The following is an 18,291-nucleotide window of genomic DNA, read 5'->3' as shown; positions in this document are numbered from 1 at the left end:
GCCTTTTTAGAAACGGTTGGACGAGACCGAGAAAGGCATTTGAGTCGAACGGCCTCCGCTCGTTTGCACGCTTAAGTTATGTGGTAAAAAAGCACCAACATGAATTTGAAGGCTCAGTTATATATTTTGTTTTTTCTTATCGCTGGAGCATCATGTTGGAAACATCCGCCTGGAGTGCGAGAGGTTTTAGAAATGGTTCCACTTTCATTCCAAAAATGTTTGAAGTATACAGAAAAACAAAAATGTCTGAAATGACCTGGAGAAGGAGGCGCATTAATAATGCCAGAAGCTAACCTTCCCGGGCCCTTAATTAACGTGGTAGTCGAGTTGTTCTTCAACAAAAGGACGCCGGTGGCCTCGTTAAAGCCGCGTGTAAGGACAGGTGTGTCAGGTGGAGCGTGAATGTTTTAAGTGGCCCAGAGGGGCCGAGGCAGAGCTGTGGGGGCTCGGAGGCGAGGGCAGTGAACCGGGACGCGCGTTTCTTTGGCGCTGATCGCTCCGGTATTTGTGACGCGTCTCTCGTACCCGCCTCAGACTCTCACACCGGGACGCTGGGTTCCTGGATCTGAGGTCTGGGCGTTGTGGAACTGGAGCACGGCTGGGGCAGTCCTGCTCCAACCGGGACGAGATGTAGGCGCAGGGCAGCCGCGATTTCCCTTAAAGTTTCATTTGACTTTTCTTAACAGAAGACCACCCTAAATAAACAGAGTAAAACGATATGGTACGGAATACCAGAAATCCGAGTGCAATCGCTTTTTATCAGGGTCCGCTCATGTTAGATGACGCCATCCTCTGCTGTACGGTGTGTGGGTCTTGATCCGAAACGCACTACGGGTAGGCTGTGGCTTGAGCTCCGTATCTCCTGGCTTTTGTTAGTTGAATCAATTATGTGACTTCGTTGTGACATTTCCGCTCCTAAAGTAGAACCTGTTCTTCCAAGAACTACGCTGGTCTTGGAAGGAGTTCATTGTAGAAGTGTGAGTCTCTTGCTTGACTATAGGTTTTCCAGTGGGGGGGAGATCATACTTATGTAGCGCTTTTCTGGACACTCCACTCAGACTGAAACTTGACGCTTAATTACAGGTACTGGGGATCTCCTCCACCACCGGTGTGTAGCCTGGATGATGCGACAGCAGTCATAGTGCTCCAGTACACTCACCACACACCAGCTCTCAGTGGGGAGGAGAAGCCAGTTCATGGATGGGGATTATTAGGAGGCCGTGACTGGTGAAGGTCAGGGTGAAATTTGGCCAGGACACTGGGGTTACACCCCTACTCTTTTCGAGAGACACCCTGGGAATCTTAATGACCACAGAGAGTCAGGACCTCATTTTTACGTCTCATCGGAAGGACGGCGCCTTTTTTTAGAGTATAGTGTCCCCGTCACTATACTGGGGCATTAGGACCCACATGGACCGCAGGGTGAGCGCCCCCTGCTGGCCCCACTAACACCTCTTCCAGCAGCAGCCTTAGTTTTTCCCAGGAGGTCTCCCATCCGGGTACTGACCAGGCTCACACCTGCTGAGACTGACAGTTGTGAGTTGTGAGTTGCGGGGTGATATAGCTGCTGGCGAGATACGGTGACGAGATCTTAATTACCCCATTAATGAGTGAGAGTCAGTTTACTTTGGGGATGGGGTGTTATTTTAATACATTAAATTTGTGTCCCCGTAGAGCAGGCTAGGGGTGATTTTGTAAATGCGGCACATGGTACTAATTTGACAAGTAACCAAATTAGTGGTACGTGCGAGGAGACAGTGAAATTAGCTTGTTTGCCGCTGTTGGCTCTTCTTTCTGCTGGAGCGATCTCCTGGTAAGAGATCGGTCTGTTGTGTGCGCGGTTTTGTTGCCTATCAGTTATATTTAGGTATTATTGGGTAAAATGAAACTTGAATACACGAGAAGCGAGTGATATCTTGAGCATTGTTACATGTCTGTAACATTGAGCATAACCCTATGCTCAATACCCACTGCTCGGCTGTGTCACTAAAGCTCATTGCGTGGGTTTTTTAGATCGATCTGTGCGAGGCCATTTGTGTTTTACGTTTTTATAGCGCGCTCCTGAATGCTCCCGCACTAAACAGCGGCACAGTAACAGCTGCTCTTGAGTCGTTCCTTTCGCACTATAAAATCCAGCACAAAACAGAGAAAGGGCCTGTTGTAATTGTGGTGGGTCGTCGCACGCTACACTAAGGGCATTCAGCAGTTGAATGTTTACAGATAACTCAATTTCTTAGTTCCAGAACTGAAAACAATTGAAAAGTCTAATTGCTACTTTATTTTGATGATGATGAAAAAGCTCCTTACATTTTTGCCCGTCTGTCCAGCTGTGTGTCTTACTGGAGTAGTTCAGGTGACGTTCCTTGCTAAAGGGTACAACCACAGCACACTGTCTCACCTGGGATTGTAACCCACAATCTTTAAATTTCAAGTCTAGAACTCTGACCATTCTGGCACACAGTTTATGCGGTAAGTGAATTGTCTAAATCTGGGTTTCCGTGCGATAATCAAGAACCCGGATCACTGCTCTCTGCACGCGTACGGGGCTGCATCGTTAGCGCTCTCCAGCAGATGGCAGCATTGTCCCGTTTGTCCAATACGAATCGCACCTGTCCGTCGGTCGAAATGGGAAATGAAAAGAAGCCGTTTTCACGCTAGAGGGAGCACGCATAAGCCCCGAGCCGTTGGGACCGCGGTAGAAACGGCCCAGCAGTACTGTGCCCCTGGTAACCGTTCTTCAAATAATGAGAGAGACCAGATAAGGCTCAGCATGTGCCCTGTCTCCAGCTGTCGCAGGGGCAGTGGGACAGCAGCGCTAGAAGGAGGGCTGTAGTTAAGGTTTATCATTATTTGACGCTCTTCAACTAGATACATCAACTGAGAACAAACTGTAGCTTTCAATGGCAGCCCAGAGAGCTAGCCACTTACACAGCAGGGCGTTAATCAGTGCTATCCAAGTGATGTACCCCACTTGAGGACACAACAGAGCCACCCCACTTGGGATTCGAACGCAGGACCTCCTGTCCAGGAGCCAGAGGTCTTGGACATGAAGTGATTTAATTTGGGGTCTGTGATTGTTGTTGCTCTGACACCACATCCATCTTTCTGACCTAGCGATGGCGCACAGCATCTGTTTAGGATGGGACCATCAAGAACATAAGAGCTTCAGAATGGCCATGAACAAGATGAGGCCGTTTAGGTTATTGATTTTTCTGAGGACCTCATCCAGCTGTGTCTTGAAACAAGCCAGGATATCATCTCCAGCATTATGGCTGCATAACTTGTTCCACACTCCCACATCCCTTTGGGTAAAGAAGTGCCCCCCGATCTGTTTTAAATGCACTTCTATGTCTTTCTTGGGGCCATGTACTATGGGTCATCGTACCAGTTAGTCACTGTTACACCAGTAGCCTCAAGTACCTGTGTTTCCTCACAGTGGGACCTGCCGGCACTTCCTCAGTCTCATCATGGGCAGCTGAGAGGGTCGTACCTGTGAGCCAGAAGTTAACATTCAACTGGCTTTTCAGTTCCAGATTGTGAGGTTTTATAAAGTCAAACCAATGCCAGTTCACCATGTTGCTCCATGTTGCAAATCCATGACAGTACTGATCCTTCTCCTGGTCTGCTTGGCTGCTGCTGTCTTCCTTGCCATGCTCTTTTGCTTGATAGAGGAACACGTGTTGTCTTTAGAATCCAAGTGGCAGAATTTAACAACAGATTTTCTAACTTTAGCTGTTATACAGTACCTGCGTGAGTCCTGAACATGACGCAGGCTTTGTCAGCTACAGTATGTACAGGTTTAAATCAGCTTGCGGATGAAATTCTGTAAATTGCACAGTCATGAGATGATAATGCATTCAATGCAGGTGACTGTGTTTCAGCCTGAAATGATCTGGGTGCCTATCGTAACTGGATCTATTGATTCCCAAAGCATAATCGCAAAACCTTAGCGTTGGGCTTTGCTATCCAATACTGCTGTCAAAATCCAGCTAAGTGATGCTCACATGATATAGTGAGGAGAGGCCTGTTCCAGTGAAGACAGTTCTGAACTCGGGACGCGCTGTCCGCCCGGTAACACAGACTGGGAAATCTGATCTCCAGCGTACGGGTCTCTGCTTGTTCTATTTCGGGCTCTGTCTGGGGGCAGTGGGGAGATTTGTGGCGAACCGAGAAAGAGAGATAGCTGGCAGGCCGGCGGTCTCAGTTTGTTCCTGGCAGATGAAACCGAGGCAGCTGAAAAGACTCCGCTGCTGCCCTGCCCCTCTGTAACCGATCAGGAGCAGAAAGATGGCTGAACATGTCGGGTTAAGAAAGCAGCGCCCTCGGCTGAGAAAGTTTCGGGGAAGCGTGGGGACTGCAGACCTGCTTGTGTAGATTTGTCACGTGGTGGCCGATCCTGCAGAGTCACCAGCCAGCAGGTCCTCTAGGCCACACTTACATCATCGGCTTGGCAAGAGCTGGGGTCTGTGTGTTTTCATCAGTCTGGAAGCTTAATTGTTGCCTCTCCTTGCTGGCTCCCCTGCAACCTGAATTGGATAAAATGCTTAGAAAATGGATGGATGATCTGTAAACTACGCAGTAGTGCAAATCCCATGCTTGAAAAGGCAAAAGGAAGTGTTTAGAAGCTAATGGTTCATGGACCATACATATACGAACTGCTGAATTCGGACCATTCAGGGTGAGATTTAACTAACACTTCTATTACACTACGTGCTTCTTGTTATCTTTTTGGGGAAAAAAAGGCAAGGTCGCAAAATTCTAAGAAACATCTTACAAACGTCCACTCTCTGCATGTGGATCTTAGCAGTTTGGGAGATTAAGATGTCCTGCCCCCTGAACTGCTTCACTGTCCTTTCTTCCTTATCTTTGTGGTGAGTGTTTAAGATGCATCCGCCTCAGGTTCAGGTCTGACACTCCTGTCCTTAAGAATATTTGGCACCAAAATCCTTCATTTGTAAGCTGGAAGTGTTCAGGAGTCACGGATGATGTTCTGTTTGTGTGGCCGGAGGAGGACAGAATCCACTTTTGACATTTACCTTCACATTCTTCTAGAATGCCTTGAGATCTTTATCAAAAAGTAAAGCTTTTTCCCAGAAGCCAATTAACCTACCAGTATGTCTTTGGGATGGTGGAGGAAACCCACACGCAACACGCAAACTCCCCACAGCGCTCCAGGTCTGGAATTGAATCCCAGGCCCCAGGGCTGTGAAGCAGCAATGCTCTTACCCCCTCGGTATCAGTGCTCATGCCCTCAAGGCCTGACATCCTGCTGGTGCTTTTCTTTACTCTCCTCTTCCTTATCGAATTAGTTCTATTAAATATTAACGATCACAGGTGGGAAGACATTCTGCAAGACAGCTGTCCTGTGTGCATTGATGAAAACGATGTTAATTTGGCACGGCCTGTTGTGCAAACATCTGTATTTCCCAAGAAATGAAGAATGGTGTATCAAAAGAAATTGCAGGAAACAGCTTTAATTATTGAGTTTACAAAAAGCAACAAATGCTATTTATAGGTTTGCTTTCTAGCTACCTTTCCTCTTTCTTCTTTTAGAAAGAAAAGGCAGACAGGGTTAGCCTTTCAGGCTTGTTATTAAAGTGGCTTGTACTGGAAAGAAGACGCTTCTCTTCCAATGGGCAGAGACGAATCGCTTGCATCTTGAGTGGGTGTCCCGGCGTTGCTCTTCGGGCTCTGCTGTCGAAAGGCCCTGGCACCCACCACCCACCTGGGCCACGTGACAAGCGCCCCGCCCCCTGCCTTGGAGCTGTGCTTCCCTCGAACATACACGCATGGGGATCGCGTTCCCAGAGCAGACTCCTGCCAAGTACAGTGCTAATCCACAGGGCCCGCCAACAGCCAACACACACCAACACGTCTAAGTGGCGTTATTGATTTCATACGCGGCACTATTTTTAAACCGCCAGCAAAACCTAGACCTGCAGAACCGTACTGGGAACACAGTGTTCAGTGGGCCAGGGGGTTGAGGGGTTTAGAGCCCCTCACATGCTAAATGGGCGATAAGCCAGACCGAAAGCATACCCCAGTTTTTTTTTAGCTGCCTTAACCCCAGTATCACCTTGAATCTTCTGCCGTGTTTTAGAAACATAAACATCTGGTTATGTAAGTGTCCCTTTAGCTTTCCTTCTGAGATCCCTGGCCTCAAGACCTGAGCTCAGCACCTTCAACAATTCCCAGAGAAAATACCTTTTCACCTTGCAAGCTCCAGTGACGGAAGAATTCCGGGAGCGTATTCATTCAAACAGTATAAATCTCGAATTCTTTCTTTCTCTAGGTTGATAAACTAGTCACATTACTTCCTGTGTCTTTTCTAGGAAACAGGCTGAAACAAGTTTTTTTTGGGGTGGGGAAGTTAAAATGACAGAGATTATGTGCGCATAGCAAGACTCCTCCACAGATTTGTTTTACTGAGCAGATGGGTTTATCCCAGGCAGCTTCCAGTTGTATTCAGTTGATGTAATAAGTACAGATAAAATCATTTGAATTGTCAGTTCATCGTCTATCTATTACTTAATCTTTATTAACTCTATCTTTATTAACTTTCAGGGAAATAGAATCTGACACCTGGTGACATGGCAGTACTGTAGAGCAGTGGTCCAGCTGCTGGGGAGTCCAGTGTGTCTGCAGGGTGTCCAGTCCTGGTCCTGCAGGGTCAGTGTGTCTGCAGGGTGTCCAGTCCTGGTCCTGCAGGGTCAGTGTGTCTGCAGGGTGTCCAGTCCTGGTCCTGCAGGATCAGTGTGTCTGCAGGGTGACCAGTCCTGGTCCTGCAGGGTCAGTGTGTCTGCAGGGTGACCAGTCCTAGTCCTGCAGGGTCACTCCATCTGCTGGTCTTTAAGGTCTGTTTAAAGCACAAGCACCTGAAGAACTGGGTGACATTGTTAAATTGGTCCCATTAATCCAGTAAACTGCTTGGAATAAAAATCTGCAGACACACTGGGACCAGGACTGAACACCCCTACTCAGTAATTCTTCAAGAAACCTCACAAGGAGGGCCGTTGATCACCAGGCATGACTCTCCACTCCATGTAACATCTGGTTTTCCTCCTGGTCCTTCAGAATAAGAGGTCTATTTTCTCTTGCTCTTAGCATGATGACATTTTCCACCGTTTCTAGCTCTTGGAAAAGGGCAGACAGATGCCTAGTCCTGGGTTTGAGAAAAATGATTTTGTGGAATGAATGGTGCACAGTGCCTACAGAGCAAACCAACTGAATGTATTGCTTGTATGACTTTCCTTTATATTATAGTCTCTTCCTTTTGGCTAAAAATGCAGGTATTTGAGTTGAAACAGTGGGTATAATGAACAAGAAGCCTTTCAAAACGCAAACGTTTATTACGAGTGTTTTGTTTTGCCTGTTAATTATACCTCCTTTTATACGGTATCATTTGTATCTCATTCTTTTATATAATTACAGCAGTCCTATTAACTGGTCAGAAGGACAGTCCTGAATTGTTTGCAACTGTACACTTTTTTTCTGATACCATGGAATGAGTGCAGAAAACAGCTGAAACAACGCCAGATGTTCTCTAAAGGAATTAAAGGTTTAGCTGAGAAAGGCGCGAGAAGCAAAAGACAGTCCCAGGGTCAAAGGCGAGGAGGCTCAAACTTTAAGGGCAAACCACTGGGGCAGTTAATCACCCGGGCTATTCTCTTGTGGTATCGATGTAAAAAAAGCCACATTCTGTACGAACGATCCCCCTGATACTCTTTCCCTTCTCATCCTCCGCGAACATGGTTAAATGCTTATCTAGGAGAAAACATGTCTTTGTCTTCTGGTCCTGACCCTTCCCGAGTGCAGCACAAGAAAGACACTTTGTGTGCGCAGTGGGAAAGTGACTGTAAGGCTGTGTCCAGCCCAGGGGTCCAGCAGGACAGTGCGCCGTTCAGTGTGTGATTCAGGATTTCCTAAGCCCACGCGCGCAAGAATTCTCAAACGATGGAGCCGAAGAAGGAAGAAACAGAAAATGGGATTCCTGTGTCTGCTTGACGTCAGGCCTGGTTGGGCCATTGTGCGTTTTGAGAAATGGCTATTGCAGAGCTCAACAGTTTCTCTGTTATGCTGGGCCAGCCTCACTGCCCTCCAGTTGTTCTGCAATGTGAGGGCTCAATGGAGCCCTTGTCTTGGACATTGCAGTTCCAGCTCCGGGCTGGATCTGAGGAACTGACGGAAAACCTCCTCATATGTTTCCCTGTCTAACGAAAAGTTAAAAAAATTTATTTGACTATAAATCTGGGAAAAATGTTTTCTACCACTGGTTCATCCAGGGACATCAAAATTTGGCCCCTGCCATTGTTTCTAAAAGCTATTTTGGAGAGTGCATATGCTTAAAGATAGATAGATCACTATCACATTGAAATAATACACAGATAATTCCACACTGGCAGGAGTTAAAGTATTAAATAAAGCATACCCTAGCCCCTCAGTATCTGATGCCTTGATCTGCAGGACCTGCTGGAGGTAACCGTGCTGAAGTCCATCCTGACATTAAGCCTTGTGGGTGTGTGGAGCAAATGAGTGAAAAAGGAGAGTCACAGGTTCAGGATTTAAAAACATTTATGTGCCTGGCTTGCTTTTTTGCAGTGTGTCTGCAGTTCTAGGGATAAAAACAGCACAACCCAAATCGTGTAGCAGTGCCTAGAAGGCGACACCTCGAGTAGTACAAGCACAGCACACTCGGCCAGGGCGCAGGCTGGGAGCTGGCCCAAGAACCCATGGAAAAACAGTGTTCCTGCCTAGCTCAGGCAGGCCTGTCAGTCAAGGCATGACTTGAGGAGAGCATCGCTGCAAGCAGATGGTTTTATATTGTAGATGTGAACAAAGTGTCCCACGCATGTGGACACCCACAGACCCAAGGATCTAGTAGCTGGCTGCCCTTGATCTGGTACATTTCTCAGGTAATGTGTTATGCTGTTGCCCACTCTTTTGTCAACATACCGCCCCTCCTGCTGTGACAGACGCATCATATACCGAAGAGTTCTTTTAGCTGAGCCTCTTCTGCTTGACCTACGGTAGATTGATTTCGTGCACAAAGATGTAAAGTCAGACAGCCACCTCATCCCAAACGAGGTCAGTGTGACCTTCGGGCATGACTGGAAGTGAGGTACAAGTGCCTGCAGGGAAAAACCCAATCAGGCACAGGAAAGAATTAAAAGTGATTGGAGAAAACAATAGTCTCCATGCTGTTGAAGCTGACTCAGTGGGGTTCTTCTAATTGTATAAAAGAACTTACAGGTGAGTGACTGAATGCTGGCCTGTAACTAGAACCTACATTCCTTGGAAGAAAATGTAGTCATAACCTCCTTGTGAAAGTGTTAAATCCCTGCCTCTCTGCTTGGGTCTGGATGTCAAGATCAGCCCATCAGATGCTGCTATGCTTTCTGGACACACCCTTCTCCTGCAAGGCTGGGTCGACAGAGCAAGCTGCTTGCGATCAGAGTCCGTCCAGAAGCCAGTCAGCACCAACAACAAAACCACATCTGCCCTGGCCAGCAGGAGATTAACCATATTTAAACCCTCATGGATGGATCTTCTCATGGATAGTTCCAGGGGCATCCATGGTGTGGGGAGTGTCCGACCACAGAAACATCCATGAGCAAGGATCCATGATCCATGAAAACCCTGCTGTAGTGACTCCAAATAATCCTCATTACTGCCAGTGAATAGAGATCTGCTGCAATATTCATAAACCAGGCAGATGTCCTGCCCTGAGACTGTTCCATAGGCCCTGTGTCCAGAGCAGGAGGTCATGGGTGGGCAAGCAAAGACCCTTTGGTGGCTGACTTAGCTGACCACTGTGGTGTTGTCTATCCTTACGAAAGATGTGGATCCCCATGAGAACAGGGGAAAAAATGCTACAGTGCCAGGAACAACACCAGAGGTTCCAGGCCATTCAGATCCCTAACCCAGCCTGCTATTCCAGATGTCTCCACAGCCGTGTGTAGCTCTCACTGGAGAACAGTTCTTCTTAGGGGGATTTGAGCCATGTAGTCTGGATTGAGCCACCAGGATAGGAACAGGACACCGTGGAGCTTCCTTCAACAGATGGGGAGAAGGTGCCACAGGTCTCTGACATCACAGTCCTGGTTCAGACTCTGGGGAGTTTTTCATGGAAATCCAGGCAGCATCTCTCAGACAAAGCTGTCCACATGCAGCAGGGGAGTCCTGTGCAGTAAGTGTTTGTAGCCAGGTTGCATGCAATGTTGAACTGCCCTTGTCCTGGGGCACAGCTTTCTTGGGGACATGCCTTAAAGACGTGAGCGGGCAGCAGCCAACATCACTATGACGGGGGCCGTGAAGTCTCTCGGCCGTCAGGATGTGAGGTCTGCAAATATTTCGGTGATTCTGGGCACAGTCCTGTGGGAGCCTCAAGAGCAGGTTGTGGCCCAGAGCCCCATGCTGAGACCCCACGCCAAAATACAGGACCCTGGGTCAAGTCACTAGACCCTGGTCTGAGGGTCTGGTCTGCATTCACTGCACTGGAGGCAGGGAAGAGAGGCTGTGGGGCTTTTCACATTTGGGACCAAAAAGCATCATATTGAGCAGGCAAGCTGGCCTTTGGCATTGCCACAGTTATAACATAGTTAGCAGGCGTCAGTGTCAGCTCACGTTAAAGGAAGAAACAAATCTTTCAGAATCAGTGTTTTGTCAACATAATTACTGTACTGGCAGTAAAAAAGAAATGCAGAAAGGAACAAGATCATAATGAGAAAGTGTACACTGGACCAAACTAAATCCTACATAGCAAGCACTGTAGCAGATAGGCTAGTTGTGCTAGTTTAATCTATATATACATAGCTAATACTGTATTCATGTTAATATGCAAGCTAAGGAAGGAAATATTACACCAAGATATGGCTTTTACGTAATGTTCCATGATCAGGCAAAATGCTTCCTTCACTGCAAGGGTTTAAGTTTACCAATATTCTAGGTGGGTCCCCAGCCAAATTGTCTGAGAGTCTTGCTAATTTTACTCTCCCTGATCGCCTGCCAGCTGCACTGAAAGAGGTCAGTACTCCCTGTTCCCAGGTGGCAGTACAGTGTGATGTCTCAAGGGACAGATGGGGGCATGGAAGGGAGGGGGGGCATGTTTTTTAATTCGGCATAGGGGGTATCCAATTCTCAGGAGGAATGGGGGGAAGAGCTGCTGAGTTATTTTTTTCCATAAATTAAAACGCTAAGATAAATTTATTAGCTCCAGCTTTACTGATCTACCTTGGAACTATAGTTTTGCCACACTGTGCAACAGCTAATTTTAAAATGGTATCTTGCAGTTTGTAGGATCGCTGTGCATAATGTCACTGTGTAGATGTTTTATGAGTTTATAATGTATCATTAAATGCAATACTTACAGACAGTAATGCATCTGTGGACAGAAGTTAGATTATTATTAGTTTCAGAGAAGATGTTTTAGTAGCTGCTGTAATAATAATCAGAGCACAGTAGCTGACAGTAGAGTTGACACCCTGAAGCCTGATCTGGCCACATCATCTGGTCAGTACTGGAATGGGAGACCTCTGTTGTGCTGTAAATGGTGTTGGTAGAGCTCATCTCTCTAATCCAAAGCCCCAGATGTGGACGCTGCATTGAAGCAGGTTTCATCATTCAAGCAATACCTTCAATTAAGCTGTGTTTGGAAGATTTAGGGGTGTTAACCCCAGTGTCCAGGCTCAATTCTGCCCTGATCTCATACAATCTGACCTCCCTTTCAGTTGGTGAAGGTGAAACATTTTCTCATTCCTCCCCCTGAGCTGCTGTGGTGGGGCTGCTGGTGCAGAATGGCAGCTGTGTGTCACCCAGGTGGGGCTGCTGGTGCAGAATGATTCTGTGTGTTGCCCAGGTGGGGCTGAGCTTGAGTGATGCAGAGGGTCCTCTCCAGTAAGTAAAGTGCTTTGGGATCCTTAGGGATTAGAAGCACTATATACATGTAAGGCATTAGAAGCTGTATTAGTAACAGTAGACAGGCTAGTAATACAAATCCAGAATCATAAATTACTCTTTTCCCTTTGCGGTTCACTTTGGAATGGTCAGCTGATATTCATCTCTTCTTGCTGTTGCTAAACTCAGCTGGGGAAAAATGAACGTCCGGATTCACAAATGTACACAATGCCTGCACTCTGAGCATGCTACCAAAGGGGTAATTTAAGGGTAAAGACATAATTTAAACACAGCCTTTCCAATCCTATGCACAAGCACAGCATAGTAAAGACGGAGCAGATCAGCGTGAAATGCAACACAGAAGCCTGGCGCATTAGAGAAACCTGCATGTAAATTTAGGGTGGTAAACTTTCAGAAAGGCAGCCTGGAGAGGGCAGGTGAAGTGGGCAGTCAATCGGGACGGGCACAGTGGGTTTTCTCTCCCATTCCTCCCGGCCTGTCAGCCCACCTGCTGCCTGAGAGCTGCCCGCGGTGACCTTCCCGAGCCAAGAAGCGCCCAGCCTCGCGGCCGCCTCCTGTGCGCGTAACTCTAGCCGCGCCGCCGCCCCTGTTTTCTCATCGGGACATTTCTGGTGCGCTCGCGCTCAGCCTCCAGAGCTTGGAGCTTGGGCACGGGGCTGTAATATTATCCCCCCGAAGGCTGGGAATCCGCGGGGTTTAACGACCTGGCTGGCACATCGTATTTTCTCAGCTGCACAATCCGTGGGCCAAGCGAGCTGCGAGCTGCAAGCTCCTTTTCACCCGCGAAGCAGAGAGAGAGAGAGCGAGAGAGAGAGAGAGACGTATTTATATAATCGTATACCCACTGTCTCTTCTTCTGCAGCCAGGGTGAAGTTTCACTGACTTTATCCAATTACTCCCCATGGATGGCGGCTTTCCTTTTTCTCCCTGAACACGAGGTTGCCGTGTCCTTCAGTTTGCGCACCCAGTAACCTCAGCGGTCCGGGCAGCACATGTATATGAGAATCTGCAGATCAGGTGCGGCGCAGAGTGCCAGCACCAGCAGGCATTGCTGTCCTTCTCCTGCCTTCGCCCTGAGGGTGCTGAGAAGCTAACAGGCCTTAAGCCTCATGCTCTTGTGCCTTCAGGGCCTTGTAAGCATTTCTGAACATCGGAACATCTGGGTATAGATTATACAGCTCATATCTCTGTCTAGATCTGGAAACTACATGCATGAACAGAGGGGCCCTGGGACCCGACACGCTGTTTTAGGTGCAAATAAAAGGAGACATATGGGTCAGCAGACCCTGCGCAGCCTTGGCGAGATCAGCCGGGTGAACTTTGACCCAGGCACATAGTTGGCCAGCGGGATGCTGGTTGAACTGGGAACCTCTCGGCCGTGAAAAAGGTGATCGTCTCACTCGAGGGTGTCTGCCGTGGTCAGAGATGTGCTTCGACGCACTAGAGCTGGCGGTTTCGCAAAGGAACCAGGAGCAGAAGCGTCTCTCCCAGTGCGCTGTGATTCTCCAGCGGGGACCGTTGCCTGTCTGGGCCAGCGGCGCTCGGTCCACAGTGGGCACAGTATTGTATAGATCGTGTGTGCTGGAGTGTGCTGCCCATGCACAGCCAAGGCAGGTAGACGAACGCCATTGAGCTTATGTGGGCTTCCCCCATTGTCCCTTTATCTGGATCTCTCTTCGCCGAGTCGCTCTGGCAGGAAGAGGTTCCTCCAATCCCACAGTGCTCTTTTCTGTTGAGACTCGAACCCTGAGATGGCCTGCCGAATACTCTGTCAGGGGGTAGAGGTGTTCGTGGGGCCAGCAGGGGGCGCACACCCTGCAGTCTGTGTGGATCCTAAAGCCCCAGTATAGTGACGGGGACACTATACTGTAAAAAGGCGCCATCCTTTGGAAGAAATATAAAACTGAGGTCCCGACTCTCTGTGGTCATTAAAAATCCCAGGGCATTTCTCGAGAGGAGTAGGGGTGTATCCCTGGTGTCCTGGCCAAATTTCCCATTGGCCCTTACCAATCATGGCCTCCTAATAATCCCCATCTCTGAACTGGCTTCATCACTCTGTTCTCCTCCCCACTGATAGCCGGTGTGTGGTGAGTATACTGGCGCACTATGGCTGCCGTCACATCATCCAGGTGGGGCTGCACACTGGTGGTGGTGGAGGGGAGTCCCCATTACCTGTAAAGCACTTTGAGTGCAGTGTCCAGAAAAGTGCTGTATCTGTGTTATTTATTTTTTGTAAGATACAGCTGATTGCTGGGGTATTTACTACATACAGTATTCACCTCCCTTTATTACCCCTCTTTCCTCAGCTGTTCCGCCGGACCTGACCGCGGTACTGGGACGGGATGTGAAATCGCCTCTGGTCCGGCCCTCCGCCGTGTCAGGCTCTGAGCCTCAGCGGCAGAGGCACGCTGGCTGGGCAACGAGGGCACAGCTGCCCCGCCGAGCCATTTGTCACGATGGGCTGAGGGAAGCGCGGATAGAGTTTCAGCGCTTTCCTCCAACGCCGGCCGCGCTAAAAATACCGAGCTGGGAGCTTCCATTTCTGTCCCGTTTGCCCCCAAGCCTGAGGCAATGAGAAATGGAAGCCAGTCTGGACATGGGTGGCAAATGTTTCTCCCTGGGGTCCCCTATTCGTCTGCCTCATGCACGGACAGGAAGCCCCACCTCCATTCGCGACAGTGATGCTAAGATTTACCAGAATTGCAGCTCACTGGGGAAGCACACGGATGGGTGTGGTATTGTGCATTCCCTTACGAGCGTAGAGCACCCACTGGGTTCCAAGAACCCAAAGAACGATCACGCCTCTGTACGCCGCTGTGCTCCCTGAGGATCCAGAAAGTGCTCTGCTTCACATGAACACAAAGTGTGCTTTAAAACCCTCTGGGGCTTCCGGCTTCCTTTCTTTCCTGTCCCGGAACAGGAAGGGATCGTGCTGGGGCAGCGAGAATCTGATGGGATCCTGAATTGCTTCCAGTTATGGGAAACTGGCCGGAATTGACCTGGAGGGCAGTTCCCCTGCAGGGGGAGCCGGACGGTTGGGGGGAGACACACCAAGGAGAGTGCTGAAAGTCACTGAGCCCTCCCGCCCGCGGGGCTGATGTATGTATATGTATAGTGCAGGGGTAAAGGTGCCAGCGTAAATCAATCACCAGGCAGCAGGCCGCCTCTCAGCATCATGCGTCCTGTTGATGAGAAATCCCAGCTGAAGCCACAGCACTGCGTTGCCTCTGCTGGGTTATTTCAGTTTTAAGAGGTTAACGGGGAGCATGTCTACATGTATCACATTGTAGGCGGTAATTAATTGTTATTGAGACTTGGCGTGAGTGATAGGACACAGGAGTGTTTCACAGTGTGGTTGCCCTGGTGATGGCACCCCCCCCCTACCCTGAATCCAGTTCTCGTAATGCCCCTCAAAGTGCCCCCTCAAAGAGGTGGGGGGCTCCAGGGTGCAGTGCAGGGGGTGGGGGGGGGCTCATCCCATGTTTTATCCCGCGGGGGCTGGGGAAATAACAGTTCCCCGGCTATTTCGAGTCGCCATTTATCAGCAAGCAGCAGGTGCGGCCCTCGAAGACAAGTGTATTATTTACTTCCCAGGGGGCAGCAGAACTAACGCCACTCTTTCGCTGCACGCGCCGTGTTCCCCAGAAAGAAGAGGTCAAGGATTACTTCCCAGCGCTTCCTTTCGGTTGCCCGTTGACGTTCATAATTGGAAATTCACCCCTTGAGCGCTGTTCCACTTCTTAGCTCCCCCCTCCTGCACACAGACAATAATCGGTGCTTTTGAGGAGAAATGTAATAATAATAATAATAATAATAATAATAATTTCTTACACTTATATGGCGCTTTTCTGGACACTCCACTCAAAGCGCTTTACAGGTAATGGGGACTCCCCTCCACCACCACCAATGGTGGCAGCCCCTCCTGGATGATGACAAATGAAATGACAATTTGTGCAACCACGTGACACAACCCAACACCCCCACCTGTGCAGCAGCGCGGAAAAAAATCAAACCTGCAGGACCTGCATGGACGGAATTCCATGAGGACCGTGGTGTTCAGGTGTTGCGATGGAGGGGACGAAGTAACTTGACCCAGTCCTGCGTGGAGAGGACCCCTGCCCCTGCCCCTGCCCCTGTCCTTCCCGGCCTGGCCCTCCACCCCCAGGTCTAAGTGGGAAAGGGTAGAAAATGAGATAACAGAGATTTGCAAATAAGCCGTACAAGAATAAATATCAGCCTGTAAGTTGATTCCTGTGGAATGTAGAAGATCCAACAACGATACTGGGGCTAAGGGCAACAAGAGGACCTTGTGACAATCAGAACAGGAGACAGGAGACACTCCGTGACTCACAGAGCCCAGCTGGAGGTCTGGATCAGGCTCCCCAGCTGTGAAATTGGAACTGACTCTGCGGGAGTCCATGAGGAGCAGACTGATGGGCTCCTACTGCCGTCCAAATGAACAAGGCGGGCCGAGCGATTTCACCTCCTGTGTAAGTGCACTCCTGGATGTGTACACTACGTTGATTTATTCGCAGGTGAAGACTTTGGGAATTCTAGGTGAGTTTTGGGGGAATGCAGCCATGTGATGTTCTTCTGTTTTTTCTGACCAAGATTTGAGCTTTCAGATTTCTTGTATTTTCATGTTCGGAGCTAAGCGTGGGATCTGAGGATCTGCGCCTGTGACTGGAAGGTTGCTGGTTCGAGTCCCACGGCCGACAGAGGAATCCTACTCCGTTAGGCCCCTGAGCAAGACCCTTAACCTCAGCTGCTCCAGGGGTGCCGTATAAATGGCTGACCCTGTGCTCTGACCCCATGCTTCAATCTCCCCATCTGTGTGCCCGTGTGTCTCATGAAGAGCAAGCTGGGGTATGCAAAAAGACACATTCCTAATGCAAGACATTGTATACGGCCAATAAAGTGACCTTACCTTATCTTCTTCCCCTTCAGGGCCAGCAGAGTCCTTGAGTCCCCCTCACCTCCAGTGTCTCCGGAGCGCTGTCAAGTCACGTAGTTCACTGGAGCCGGCGCGAGAATGTGTGTGTCATGGCCGCCGCGGTGCTTCAAAGCGGGTCACATGCTCTACATTGCTGGGGTGTCACCAGCTCTTGTCATATAGAAAACTGCGCGCAATCATTTGTCAGCTGGTGAAAGTCACGAAATGTGCAGAAGCTGCACAGGACAGATACAGGCAGCAGCATTGCTCGTGCTCCTGGACAATGCCCTTCATTGCCAATATCCTGGAATTACCCCCCCAATCATATGTGAACACACATGGGATCGCTGATCTGGACAGCAACCTCTTGTGTTCAGGGCTTCTCACACTGGTCTGGTGCATTGGAGCACTTCAGTGTATCCAGGTTCTTGGCTGGTATAGAGATCATGCTATTAAAAGACCAAGATAAGACTCAAAGAGCTGAGGCGTTTTTTTGCACTAAATTAGTGCAGAGAGGAGACCTGAAAAGTCAGTTTGGGAAGCTCTGCTCCAGCTGAAGGTTATGGTGCTTTGATTTCAGTGCAGTTTAGAGCCATGTACAGTAATCTATGTATCAGCCCCTTGCCATCCCAAGCTGCGATCACTGATCAGCTCTGCCTATTCTTCAGCATTCAAGCCTGTTAAACGTCTTCCACAGCCTTCTCAGAGACAGGAGATATAACTGTGGCAGGACGGACGAATTGAACATTTATCTTAGACGACCAGGATGATCATTTATATCAATGGTACCCAACCCTGGCTCTGGACAACCCCTGTTGTCCTCTGGGTTTCATTCCAGATGAGCTTGCCACGGCTTAGTTAAACCCTTCAGTACACTAATAAATATTATTATTAATAATAATAATAATAATAATAATAATAGCTTACACTTATATAGCGCTTTTAAGGACACTCCACTCAAAGCGCTTTACAGATAATGGGGTCTGCCCTCCACCACCACCAATGTGCAGCCCCACCTGGATGATGTGATGGCAGCCATAGTGCGCCAGAACGTTCCCCACACATCAGCTCTCAGTGGGGAGGAGAGCAGACTGATGAAGCCAATTTAATAATTGGTTTACATCTTTTCTGTGGTTTTGGCTGCGGCGCAGGTCAGGACAGCGCAGGCAAGAGTGCATCTGAGCTGTTGACAGCAGGGCTGGAGCAGGAACCAGGACCAGGGCTGAAAAAAATCCCGTTTTATACCTGGTCAGGTCCTGTTGGCGAGCGTTACCCCAAGCCCAACGTGGTTAACAAGCATCCTGCTAGTCAGGCCACAGTGTTTATTCCACAGGGGTTACTTGCAAAGCCCCTGCCCGTGCTGTCTGCTCACGTTCATGTTGCTCTAGTTCCCCTTTTATCAACCTGCAGATAAAACTTTTAACTTCTGATTTCATGAGCAGAGG

The sequence above is a fragment of the Lepisosteus platostomus genome, chromosome 1 (assembly GCF_059453375.1).
Source record: "Lepisosteus platostomus isolate fLepPlt1 chromosome 1, fLepPlt1.hap1, whole genome shotgun sequence".
In the NCBI taxonomy this organism is placed as follows: domain Eukaryota; kingdom Metazoa; phylum Chordata; class Actinopteri; order Semionotiformes; family Lepisosteidae; genus Lepisosteus; species Lepisosteus platostomus.
This window is presented reverse-complemented; position numbering follows the sequence as displayed.